The 13668-nt window shown below is 40.6% G+C and overlaps 1 protein-coding gene and 1 long non-coding RNA gene across 2 annotated transcripts in view; one reads left to right on the forward strand and one right to left on the reverse strand.

The window, feature by feature from the left end:
* Positions 1-13668, forward strand: part of LHFPL6 (LHFPL tetraspan subfamily member 6) — a 140656-nt gene that overhangs the window by 85073 nt on the left and 41915 nt on the right. The window lies entirely within an intron of this gene.
* LOC310880504 overlaps positions 1-13668 on the reverse strand; it is a 54454-nt gene continuing 40786 nt past the window's right edge. The window contains exon 4 of the long non-coding RNA XR_014571730.1: positions 1-13668. This exon is cut by the window's right edge and continues 18577 nt beyond it. This is a non-coding gene — a long non-coding RNA (uncharacterized lncRNA).

A 13668-nucleotide genomic window follows, 5' to 3' on the forward strand; every position in this document is an offset into this window, starting at 1 on the left:
AGTATCCAAGTGTCTTCCCCCCATGAGACTCATCATTGTCCTGTACTGTTCTGTCCCTCTTCCTCAGAGCAGCAGGATGTTCAGTGGCGTCATTCTGCAAGTAGTAGGAAGAGGTTCTGTTGTTTTTTTTTGTTGTTTTGTTTTGTTTTAAATCCTGTTTTTTTTTTTTTATTTGTTTGTTGTTGTTTTTTTCCCCCACCTTCCAATTAGTGCACGGGGGCTTTCATTTTTCTCTTTCTTTTCATGTTTGCTCTAATAGCCTTCAACTTCTTCAATCATTCTCAGAGCATCTCCACCTCACAAATATATCTGGATCCGAGCTGATTAATCATGGTGTAGCAGTTTATTGTCTCAGAGGTGTACATAGCAGAGGAAGATTTAATGGGCTTCAAAGGACGAACTCTCAGAGGAACAGCAAGACTTTTAAATTCTCTTTTTGGAGAGCTAGAGAAATTGTCAGGAAAACAATAATAGTGATATAGATAGATATTACAGTGGGCACTGTGGGGAGAGGAGAGGATTTACTTGTAAAATGCACTAGCGGGGGACTCCTTTACTGCCTGACAATGCAAGTTACTCCTGAAAGCCTGCTTTTAAAACTCATTTTAGCCACTCTGATCTCTTCATCCAGGATCATTTCTAACAAGTGAAAGATTATAAAAGACTGGCTTCTCCAAATTAGCCAAGGATGGTGTTTTCCCTTATTTGACGAAACTGAACTGCAACAAAACCAGGTGAAGCACTCCCAAAAGGGAAAACCTCCAGTTCCTGCAAGCCCTGAGCAGTGTTCCTCCCATCCCTTCTTCTTCGCTGAGCAGTTGCCGTGTTGAAAAGTGTGGCTTTTAGTCATCCTGAAAGTATTTGGAAGCTTGCCTTGAGGTTGCTGAAGAGGTTTTCAGGACTAGGGTCACCAGCGGGGACCCCAATGTGGGACTGGGGGAAGGGGAGGTGCAGGAGGGAACCTCATCTGGCGCTGAGGTGCTCTGGGTGGATTCGTGAACTGGTGGGCAATAGGCAATGCCCTGGGACAAATGTGCCAGAAGCAACATTTTTTTATAGCCTTTGCTATTGTTCAAGGTGCTGAATTTGTTTGGGATTTTTCTTTCATTAACAAATACAAAAAAATAAAAAATAAAAATCTGTCTTTATCTGATCAGTATTTCAATCCAATGCTGTTTTCATTTTCAGTACAGAGGCCAATTATGACATAATCCTGCTAGAAATAATATAGGGGATTACTCAATAGTTATTTCTCTCTGCATTTTCTTTACTGAACTCCTTCAGTTTCAGCTCTGGTGTTTTACTCACTTGACAGCAGCCTTCGCTTTATAGCTTAACGCTGTTAAAAATGCTATCATCTGCTTTCTCATTTTATAACTCTGTTTAGCACTAATGATTCATACAGATAATGTATACACTGTGTAACTGAAAATAAATACCACGTTTTGCTGGAAGAAAAGGTAATACGATATTTGAGAGCCTTGTTCCCCAGAGAAAAGGCGCTGCAATTGTTTCCATAATGCTCCTGCCTGATTACTGTTGAGCTTTGCAGTCGGTGGGACTGTGCTTCTCCTCCTTGCACCTTCCCGTCCAGCCCCGAGGACACCCAGGTTTCCAGCAAGGGAGGAGGGTCACAGCTCAGCCCCACAGCCCAGGTCCTTTGTCATCCCTCGGGGCCAGCACCCCTCGACCCACCTAACTGCCTGAACCTTGTGGCCAAACCACACGGTTTCATCTCAGATAGTTAAACTCCAAATGTTAGCGGTTGGGCTGCTGGATTCTGGTGGATGTGACTCAACGCCACGCTGTAGTCACAGGAACACACTTTATCTATCACATAACGCCGGGGAGAATGGCTGAGTTTCTGAGGCATGCTGTTTTAATCTGCATGGCCCGCAGTGCTCTTGGTGGAGGAAGCTCACCACAGATCACAGCCACAGGTGTTTTTTTCTTTTTTTTTTTTTTTTCTTTCTGAAATCTGGAGGGTATAACACATGGTTTATAATTTCAAAAGTAACCAGTGATTATGTTGCCTCACCACTGATGGGGATCTCCTTGCAGAAGGCTGAATTTCAGATGCTGAATGCTTAATGCCAGGGAAAGAGTCAGCTGAAGTGTGTTAAGCCCCTCTCATTTCATTAGTGGTTATCTGAGGTGGTCGCTGTGAGTATCCAGCTCTCCTCCTCACCCAGTAGTCCTTGAGATAAAAATCAGGCCATCATTCCATGTTCGTTAGTTCTGGATCTTGGCACTGCAAAATCACCTGGCCTTAGAAGAGTGCTCTGGGACAGGCTTGAAACCATGGTCATATACCTGGTGAATTAGCCAAGATGCATGTTACGTTTTGTGATGGCTGTTGGGTGACAGAAGATGTGGCCCAGCCTGAATTAGGGTGCTTTAGGTCTCTTGAAACAAAGGCATCAAGGAAAAAGTAATCCTTTATATATATATATATATATGTATGAATACATATATATGAATCAAACTTAAATAATCGTAGTGAGTTTTTACCTGTTCAGTACTTCACGTTGTGTGCCTGTTGCAATTTTTGTTCTGAACCCTAAATCTGGATATAGAGTCTTGTGGACCTGCAACCACACTTAGTCCCACAAAATACTGCAACTTCTGAATATACAAATTGCACCCCATGACCACAGTTCATGCTCCTTGTAGAAAATTGCCTCCAGCTCCCATCTCTCCCAACTTTGTGTTTTTGTCATTTGCTGAACAGATTGTAGCTTCAGACAAATAGCTTCCCAAAAATAACTAGAGGTGGTAGCAGCCATGTCAAGGATATTATAAAATCCTGCTGTCTGTGCTGTTTTGCTTAATCCTGAGAACACAGCCAAGAGAATCAAGCTCTGAACAGAAGGGATGTAAAATCTCCTTATTCAGTATAATGACAGATAGCATACTTTGCCCTTTTGCAGATCTTTATGAATGGTTACAGTTACGGCTAGGCTTGGATTAAGCAGCATTTCTACCAAAATATTGCATTTGGGTCTTTCAGACATTGAGTCGCTTGAAAGATGGAGGAACATTTAATCTTACGCCCACACAGACATCTTCATTTCCAAAACAGGATCTCTCCTGACGTTTAATGACTCTCCAGCATGTGTTGAAACTGAATGCTGAAAGGAAAATACATCAGTCAGCAAGGGAGTGCTAAAGCTCTTTCTGTGCTCATTCAAACATCATTGTCAGCATCTTTTGGGGGGTTTATACATGCTAAGTGTTCTGGACACTGCTCTTTATATCCTAGAAGATCTTTATCATGCGTATTTCATGTAGCAACTACTCTTTTTCATGAATGCCACAGCAGTATTTCACTAGCCAGTTCGTTCCTTCTCAGAGCAAAATACTCCAGTTCTCCAGGAGCTGGTTCTCTGCCTTGCCTGCATTACTGATTTTGTCTGTGTCCGGTCCTTTCCGCAAGTCATTTGTGCCTCTTGAGCTTGACTCAGACCAGCTGGAAAATAGAATGAAAAATAGAAAACTCTGGAAACTGCTTACTGCTTTTCATTTGAGCTCTCCTCCATAGATGCAATTAATTAAAAAAAAATATATATATATATATGTTGTAGATGAAATATCGAGTGATTCTAATCTCTTTCCTGTTTTAATGGCAAAATTTTCTAAATTAGAATTTTTGTGAATGAGGGAGACTTTGAACGAATGCTGTTGTGTCACTCAGTCACTATTAGGGCTGAGAACCGTCAGCGAAATAAAGGCAAGTCTTTGTATGATCTCTAATTATAGTTGATTTTTAGTCTGGTTAATTTGCCACCTTTTTAATGGGCTTGGCAGCGTCTGAAGGTGTCAGGAGCTCTTGTGAGGATGAGAATAACCCTTAGTGGTGTTCAGTGCCTTGCTGGGACCGGACTCCCCTGCAACTGCACCCTGCATCTGCAGGACTGCTGACCCCAGGTATTTGTTCCTCTGCTGAACCCCTCCAGATGTCTTGCTGTCAGTGGGGAGCATAACACAACTGTTACTACCAAATGAAATAATGCAGTGACTCTCTGCTTCTCTCCCACAATTATTTGTGTCTCACTGAGTCCTGGCTGAACGAATTTTTAACTTTTACTGTGGAAAGAAATGTCAAAATGAAACGTAGCAGCAGGCATTTTTTTCTGGCAGCTTGATCTCTGCTGTTGCTTTTTTTTTTTTTCCTAAAAAAAAAGGGACAAATTCTCTTTATTTCCTTTAGATTAGTTTTGATCATTCATTTTTTTTTCTTATGCTTGCAGAAAGATAAAAAAAATAATAGGGATTTAGAGCAGAGGGTGAAATGGTAAATTTGATTTTCTCACTAGCTGCGACTTTGAAATATGAATTGTAACACCAGCAGCATCCATGGGTATAGAAGAACACTGAATGTTTTTTTTTCCATCTGCTTTTTGGCACTGGCCCACTATCGCTTCATTCAGAACCACTTTCTGTGAAGACAGAAGTCCTTCTGGGGAGAGTGGCCTCGGCTCAGACATGGCCAGGAGGTTCTGGTTCCAGAGCACCTGGGTAAGAAAAGCACTCAGACTGTGCTTTGTAGAGCTCAGTGATTTGGTTTGGTGGAGGACTTGTTAGTGTTAGGTCAGAGGTTGGACTAGGTCATCTTGGAGGCCTCTTCCGACCTAGATGATTCTGTGATTCTGTGAATTACTGCTTTAGATGCCATTTGTTGGGGCTAACAAGGAAGGCAGTAGCACTAATCTTGGGTCCTGTGAGATGCTGGGAACCCTGAGCTGTGCAGTATTGGATGGTCTACATTCAGGGCATGCAACAGTTACTCCAGTTTGGTCATTCAAGCTCTTACAGGATTTTCCTACAAGAAAGCAGCTCTATTCATCATTTGTGCTGTCAAACAAAGAGGATTTCTTCCTGAGAGCTTGTTGTTGCACCTTTAGATAAAGGCAGGGCCACGCACGTGGGGCAATCGCTGTCACCGAGCGGGAGCTGCCCGCAGGCTCCTGTTACCATCACCCCTTCATCCGATGGCTGAGGGAGACCTGCAGCATGCCACAGTCCTGAAATTAGTCTGCAATCAGATTCATGGCTTTGTCAAAAAGTTCTCATGCAGAATAGGTGCCTTAATTTCATTTTAACAGGTGCAGTACTCTCTGCCTCTGTTAAGCTCAGACGTGGTTTCTTGTGGTTGATTAGTTTTATTCTGTTCCTTGGGAAAGGTATATTGTTATCAGTGTGCTTAGTCCTCCTATAAAGTTAAATCATTTAGTATCCAAAAGATAGTCATTATCATTTATGTCTTGAAACAAAATCAGTATGAAAAATACTGAGATAAAACAATCCAAAATTTTAGATTTTTTAATCCTATAAAATATAAATAGATCAAAACAGTGATTTTGAATAGATTCAAAATCCGCTGAATCGGTAACAAAAACTATTGAACTTTTATTGACATAGTTTTGGCTTGGTAGTTTCTTTTGTTCAGTTGCTCCGTTTGTATGATTCCTTAGGAAAAGGCATTTTTGAAAGAGACAGAAAAGAAAGAAAAAGAGAAAGAAAGATTTTTAGCCATAAATCTATTGCTTTTCCTCTTGCTGGCATACGGTGCCTACTTTAATTTTCTTCAAATTAAAAAATGGCAGAAGAATTGCTGTGCTGAAGCTGCAGACACATCTTTCTGACTTTAATCGTCTTCCACACATTATGTCTGTAACTGCTTGTCCCTGCTGCTCAGCAGTTGCATTATTCAAATCTGAACTTTTCATCTGACTTTCCTTCTAACGTTTGTCAGAAACTATCAAATTCACAATTTCATGTCTAAATTTGTTTTTACTAAAATGTCGATTAAATAAAACTGGTCCAGTTTTCAAGTTAAAATACAAAGAGATTTCAATTTTATTTTATTTTTTCCTGCATAAAGGACTGGTAGAGAAAAATCCCTCAACAGGATTTACAGAAGTGCAAGGTCTCCTTTTTTCAATTGAGCCTGCTTGTTTCTTTCCACATCTCTTGCCAGCTATACTGAATGTTTCCTTCACATCCTTCCCCCATGGAGGTTGTTCACTGGTCCATAGCTCTGCCTCCTTAGCTGTTCCTTCTTTCACAGTGCTCATGGAGAGGTAATTCAGCAATTCTGACTTAAACAACATTCAGGTGGATATTCTTCCTATTAAAGCAGAGGTAAGACACTTTATAACTATTTCCTTACCTCTCCACTGACTTGTTTATCAATGTCTGACTTCTGCTTTAGTAGTTCATGGCAGGATAAATGAAAGCCCATGGAGCATAGGCTTGTTTTAGTCAGAGAATGCACACTGTTAACGTTGGAGTGCAAACTCTGGTCTGCTTAAAGCACAAAAAGTTAAATGTTCAAAAATCAAGGGTAAATTCTCCTTCATACATTTTTTATAAGCACATATAATCTCTTGACTTCTCTTCCTTTTTTGTTAAGATTAATTCTGATCTCTGAAAGAAGAAATAAGATGATCTGTAATAGGTATTTCGTGTGCCTGGAGCATCCATCATGACATATAAGCAAAAATGGTTTGTCTTTTCTGAGATCTACTGGCAACAGTAGAAGGGAGTGGGTCAGCTTTGTAACAGGAGCCCTGGCAGGCTCCGTACAATCAGTGTCTGTTTTAGAAAGCATCTGACTTTAGAAAGCTAGATGGTCTAACAGTGGCTGAATTAATTCTTTCCTAAAGTTGTTCTTGTTCTTCCTGTCAGGTTCTGAAACACTGAAAGAGAGCAGGTGGGAGAGGCAGGGCACGTAAAGGCATCTTCACTTTTAAAGGATTAAGGCATTTCACATCTGCACTGCTCCTTTTGATGCCAGTAGAAATTTCACATACGGTGCAAAGGTAGCGCTGTGGCCCGAGGTCTGCAGAACATAGGGAAAATACAGGCTCCCCACTTGCTCATTAAGAGTATTTTTTTCTTATCTACAAATATATGCAGATAGGATGCTAATTATGTGTATCCATCTGTTGTATTTAAAGTGTCATAAATGTAGATCCTAAGTCTAAAGCTGTTCATAGAAACTTACTATATCTCAAGTCCTTCTTTTTAGAGCATGATTTTTTTCGAATATGATTTGCATCTGGAACAAAGTTTAAGAGGCTGGAAGGCCCGCAGGTTGCCTGCCAGATACTGGTGAACCATATCTTTCCTCTCGTTTGGGAACTTCCATGACAAAACATTTAACTCAGCCTGGCCACAGCTCTTGCCATTTCTCTGACATCTGCTCCCTGCACAAGGACTACATCTACTAAATGCTAGGGGAGGAGGTGGGGGAGGATGCTTTCCTTCTTTCTTCAGCAAGTGACCGTAGTGACCAGGTAAACTGCTGGAGAATAAAATCACTCTGAGCATTTCTGTGGACTTATTTGCCATGTATGCAGGGTTTTTGTGACATTCTCTGGCACAAATAAAGCTTTGGAAAGGAGAAAGAGGAAACTGTTTTAAGGTACCTTACAGAAAGGTGGTAGGACTGCCAGAAATAAACTGGAATTTTTCTTTCAGAACTAAAACAAACAAACAAAAAAAAAAAAAAAACACAAAAAACTTGTCAGAACTAAAATTCAAAAATAAATAAATAAATAAAATCAAAGAATCAGGGAAAGATCAAGGCAATGCATTGATTCACCAGATGAAGAATTCCAGATGTCTAGCACTCTATTTTTCTCTTCCAGTTCAAAGCAAACCCACGTAACACATGGCTTGCTTAAGGAACAAAGCTTTTGAATTTGCCTCCTGAACATGCTCTTAAAATTGAGGATTGCTTGCACGACAGCTCTGACAAGAAGCCTCCTGAGGTCGCAGAGATAATTTTCCCCCCTCCTTGCCTGACCGCCCAGCACAGATCCTGACCCTGGCAGCCTTCCTGCCTTCACCCTCTCTCTCAGACGTGTCCTCAGAGAGCTGGGTGACAAAAAGACCTGGATATTTATAGGTTTGTAGTTTCCTGCTGTGATACAGTGAGGAGTGCTGCTTTATGGAGATGCCAGCTCTGTTACAGCAGCTGATAAGAACCTGCATTAGATGACATCAGAAAACACTAGGTGCTTTTCAGAGAAGGCAAGCAACCATTTTTCAAGCAAGATGAACCAACAATAAATAAGGAGAGGGAAAATAATTCTGTCCTCTGGTGGATTTGGTCCAACACTGAAGCACTGCAGGAAAGCAGACAGGTGCCATCCTGGTATGTCTTGGTGGGACCTACTATGAGATCAGGGGGCTACAAACCAGCAGTGAGCCTCAACATGTTGGGAGGCCACTGGGTCTGGATTCTGAAGGGGTCTTTACATAGCTCTGTCCTCATTTTTACTGCAGTTTGATATCTGTGCCTGGTAAGGACACAGACGGAGATCAGGGAGCATGTACAAGATTGCCTTCAGAGAGATATTGTCTTAGCACTATGATGAGCTCATCCTTGTCTTGCTGCGGAAAGAGCATTAAGGGCAATATCCTTGTATCTCATACTGCATTCTTGCTTGCATGTATTAACATCAATTGGTATTAACCCGAAAGTTTGCTGAGGGCATCTTAGAAGTTTATGTGTATGACGTGGAAGAATCACTAGGATCTTTTTCCTGAAATGTTTGAACGTTAAAGTAGTTTCCGTCACACCACAGCTTCCACGCTGCCACCAAGGAGAAGGAGGCTAAACTAAAGCTCAGGTCAGATTCAGGATCTAAGGTCCTTGCGTGTTTGTGATGCACAAGCTTCAAAAAAATGCAAAACTCACCCAGCACTGAGTCATCTTATGTGACAGAGGTCTAGGGAGCATTCTGGGAATCTTTGCTTTTTCTCAGTTGTTGACATTGCATTGGGCACTACACAGCTGTTGGGTCACTGAGAAATATTTCTTGTTGGAAGTCAGCATGCCATAAGGTGATGCGCGTCTTCCCAAAGGCTCGTGGTTACTGGAAGTGAAGCTGTGTGAATAGCTTCGCAGGCAGGTTGAGGAAGATTTGACAAGAGATAGGTAATACCTATTGAAAGCAAGTCCTACTGCATCCTCCAAGTTCTATCAGGAATGCTTAACCAAGTCTGAACAGCTTCAGGCTGGCAGGCAATAGCTATTAAAGCTGCAAAGAAATGTGATCGATTTATATTTTGCATATTGATTGCTACACTTTCCAAGGTACCCCCTCCTTTATTGATGCTGTCACAGTCCCTGTGCCATCAACAGTAACACAGTTGGTGTCTCTCTTCATGGATGGAGCAATGGAAGGGTTGCTAATGCAATCTATCACCCAGCCTGAGATGATCCAGGATTTGCAGCAAAAGATGGCTCACATATTTTGAAAAGAGTTTCTACCCCTATGCCCTGAACGAGAAGTTATACAGAAGTCTTTTTAATATTAAAGTATTTCCTTTTTTCTATGAGGTCTTTAAAATAAAGCCTTTGGGGCTGTTAATATCTCTGATGTTATTGCTTTGAAGACTGCATAATATGATTTTAAAGGAGAAAGCTTTTAAAGGACTCATCCATTTCAAACATTGGCAATCAGTCTGACTTTGTAGCTCTAGATGCAAGTGGAAACTTTGATATGACAGAAGTTAAAGGCAAAAGATTTTACATGACAGTTTGAACAGATGCGTATTTCTAAGTGCTGAACTTTCATTTGCTAGGATTCCATTTATTGAAGGATGCTCTGTAAAACTGCAACTATCTCACTGCATCTGACTGTAAATTGTTAAATGTAAAAGATCTTCTGGCTTTTATGTAGCTAATTCAATAAAGATAAAAATAAGCCTTTCTACTCAGTCATGAAGAATCCACAAGAATTTTAGCACATGAAGCCTTGTGTCAACTTGGAAGGAAAAGCTAGACAGAACAAGCAGTATCTTCTTTAAAAATGCCAGAAAGGAATGTCTGATAAAAAATGTAAAAGGTTTTAAAATTGACTTCAGTTCTATTGAGATTTATTCTTACAAGTTGCTATGAGGAAGAGCTTGTGGGAAAAAAAGCTTCCTGTTTAGCAACATGGTTTCCTATTTTCCATTTCTGAGAATTCAAAATAATATCAAACTTTGAACGTTAAGATTTTTCAAGATTTTTCAAAACCAAACAAAACTTTATAGGTTAAGTGAAAGGTGAAAAAGCTGTGAGCATTGAGTTGTGGTGTGAGACTTTTATGTTATACTTCAGGAGGATCAAACAATTCCAGAAAGAGAGGAATCCGTCTCGTAAGGGTACCTAACCTGTCTGATGGGGCACTTAGCCCTGAGAAACAAAATTGAAAGTTTTGTTATGAGATGCATTTTAGATGTAGAGCTTAGTGATATGGTTTAGTGAAGGACTTGTTAGTGTTAGGTCAGAGGTTGGACTTGGTGATCTTGGAGGTCTCTTCCAACCTAGATGATTCTGTGATTCTGTGATCCCGGAGTTCACATGTCCTAGGCATTTCCCATTGGGCCTTACCTTTCACCCTTATTTTAGGGCAGTGGTTCCATTTTCAGTCTAAGAAATATTTCAGAATGAAAGGGAAAAAAGTTTCTTCTTTGAAAAATGAGACACCCCAATAGAGCCCTTTTCCATTCTATTTTATTCCATCTTCTGTAATTGAGTTCCTCATCTTGGTCGATCCAAGGTTCTTCTAGCAGTAAGAGTCCCATAACTACAGAAATTATGATGATGGATTCCTTACTTCCAGATCAATATGGAACCTCTGATAGTGTTGAACTAGACTCAGTCTGCTCTTCTAAGCATCTTTTCTGTCCTTCCCCAACACTTCTTCAACCTTTCCCTTATGTACTTTTCACCTATTGTGATAAAATTTAAATATTACATTTCCTTAGAAACATATTTTTGGGGTTGCTGCTTTCATTATTCTGAAAAAATAAATATGACATAAGTTGACTGCATCTCTGCGAATGGAAAAGACATCACAATATGAACTTCGTATCTATAAATCTTTATATCTACACAGCTGCACAGATCTCACTGGGGATCGTGTTTCTCTTATGTCTCAAATTATTTTTACATTTCTAATACAACAGCTGTTTAGATTACTTATTTCCTTCCATGTCTTTGAGCCATTTCTCCTGTTTACATGTTTCACTGGAATCTTTCCTTTCTTTTTAGTTTACAAGAGATTTGTGTTTTTTACATGACTTTGCAATATCTTGTACAAGGAAGGCTATATACCAGACAGATGAACTTTTCACAATATGGAAATTAATGGATTATAAATGCCCACACTGACTAAAGCTTTCTGGTTTCAAGCTAGAAGTACATGGTATATGGTACTTATGTAATGTCTCAAAGTTTTAAGCTCATCATTTCTGGGGGAATATAAATATAACATTTAACTATATTTTGAGTCGTTATTCAAGACTTCAAGGAAGAAATATTAATCTGGCTGATACTGTAACCAGCCTCTTAGAGAGGCAAGCAGCCTTTCTCAAAATGGGAGCTGTTGTAATTGTGTTACATCTGTTTATATTTGATCTATTTATATTTGATCTACTTGTAATAGTGATTTGTAGGATTAAAAAAAAATCTGCTTTGTAATCACTGCCAAAGGAGCAGTATCCACCTAGCCAGATCAGGTGTAATGAGAACATCTGAAAGGCACATTTATCTCAGCTGAAGTTAAGTTAAAATACCTGGGCCAGCCTCACATTTGGTCTAACTTTGCAACTCAGAGCAACATACATTTCAAAGTGTATGCTGCCTGTAAGACAAAGTGCTTGCCTTTGAAAAGACCTATGGATTGAGACCCTTCCTTCCCCCAAACACAAGTGTGCATGAGTTTGTGAAAGTGGTTGGGTGACTCCAGGAAGACAATAAAGGACAGTGAAAAAAATAACACCCGCCCCCCGTGTCAGACTTCTTTTGGGTGAGCCTCTCAGACAAGCAGAGCAGCTGTGTTTCCAGTGCACTGTGGGGTCCTGGCCCCACAGTTACCCTCCCTGTTTGTGTCCATGGGTTAAGCTAAGAACGTGCATACTTTTTCTTGTACCAACATACAGTCAGGATGCAGCAAAAGCCAAGTCATTGGCTTGGTTTGGGTGGTGATGGAGAGGGAGATGGGATTTTCCCAAGTTACTGTGCATGATTTTAGTGTCTCTCATGATGGGGATGAAGCAGACCGAGGAAGCCAGCTGGGACAAGTTAGGAGAGCAGCATAACGAGACATTGAAACCATGTTTTTACAATGCTGATTAGACTCATGGACGCGTAGCTCTCATGCAAAACGAGCCCTGCCCTTGCTTACCCAGCACTGGCAAGGCCGGGGAGGGGGCATTTCTCTTCCTTTGCTTCAGGGACCAGTCGCTGTCTGGCAGCAACTCTCAGAGCAGGAATGTGATTCATGGTATCCAACATGCCAGTCAGGATTTACAGTACGTCGAGGGGACTGTAATCCTCTGCTTAAAGTGCCTGTGAAGAAAGGCTTCATGAAAGCCAGACACTCTGTTGCATTAGTTAATGTTTATTGCTATTCTGGTAGAGTACTTTCAGGTGTCATAATTTTTTGCCCGATCTGAGCTCCGATCAGGGAGGCATAAATATCTGTGGGAATGCTGCTTACGCTGGACCTCCTCCACACACTCTCTTCAGCAGGATGCGGCTGCACCTAAGTGGAGCATTGATGAGCATCCTCTTCCTGAGGACTTCTGGGGGGATGTTAGGGTTCAGAGAGAATTGCTAGCACAGCTCTTCATCTCTGCACACTGATCCGAGGGATGCAGAAATGATAAGGAGTAAAATGGGGAAGGCCCGCCCAGTTTTAGAGGAAGCTGTGGGATGATGGAGATGGGGATTTAACTTTGTGTTAAATGACCCAGATTCTGACTGTTCACCTAGAAAAAAAACAATTTGCAATGATTATTGAGAAAGCCATACTTCAGAGATTAAAAAAAGGCCTTTTTCCCCACCTCTGTTTATACTGAAGTCATGTCAGACTGAGCAAAGAGCAGAAATAGAAAATGCAACATGTCCCTCAGCACTGAATAATTCGCATGATTTATTTAGCATCTTCTTTGCCAAGTGAGAAAATAACACATTATTACCCCTTTTCCTCTGATATACCAGTGCTTGCCCTGCTATCTCAAAGTAGCCGTTCAGGGTGTACCAAATATGACAAGAAATATGTTACCAGATGTTTTCAGTTTAACATGAAACAGAGCCTGGCTCTTTGTTTTCCTAATGGGCCGGCGTGCGCTCCCCTCTCCAAGGGGAACAAACTTGGAGCCAGGTTGGTCACTCACCCGTAGATGGAGCAAGGTTAATGTTTAGATGGAAACGAAAATAATTATGATTCGAGTAGATCAGATTTCTCAGAGTATGAAATAATACACTGGGCAAAAGCTATAATTCACATGGCACAGTCACTTGCTAATGACATTTCTGGGTTGTTTCGGAGTGATTTCAAGACACTGTGCCATAAAATCTTAATGCGTTTTATTAGAATAAGCATGTATTTTATATGTAATAATCAGCAAGCTCCAGGGCATGAATGGAACAGTGAGGGGCTTTCTTAGAGCATTTTTGTTGCATGATTTAGAGTTATTTTTCAGAACTGACATTTGTGAGTGATAAGTATTTTTTTCTGCCTGTTAACGTGGCTGGAAACAAAACCATGCAGAAAAATAATATGCTTCAGTATTGTGCATATGCAGTTAATACTCTATTACAAGAAAAAGTGTTCTCAAAAAATTAGTTCATGTCACAATACGAAACTGTTCAATACA

Source organism: Anser anser (assembly GCF_964211835.1).
Source record: "Anser anser genome assembly, chromosome: 1".
Classification (NCBI taxonomy): Eukaryota; Metazoa; Chordata; class Aves; order Anseriformes; family Anatidae; genus Anser; species Anser anser.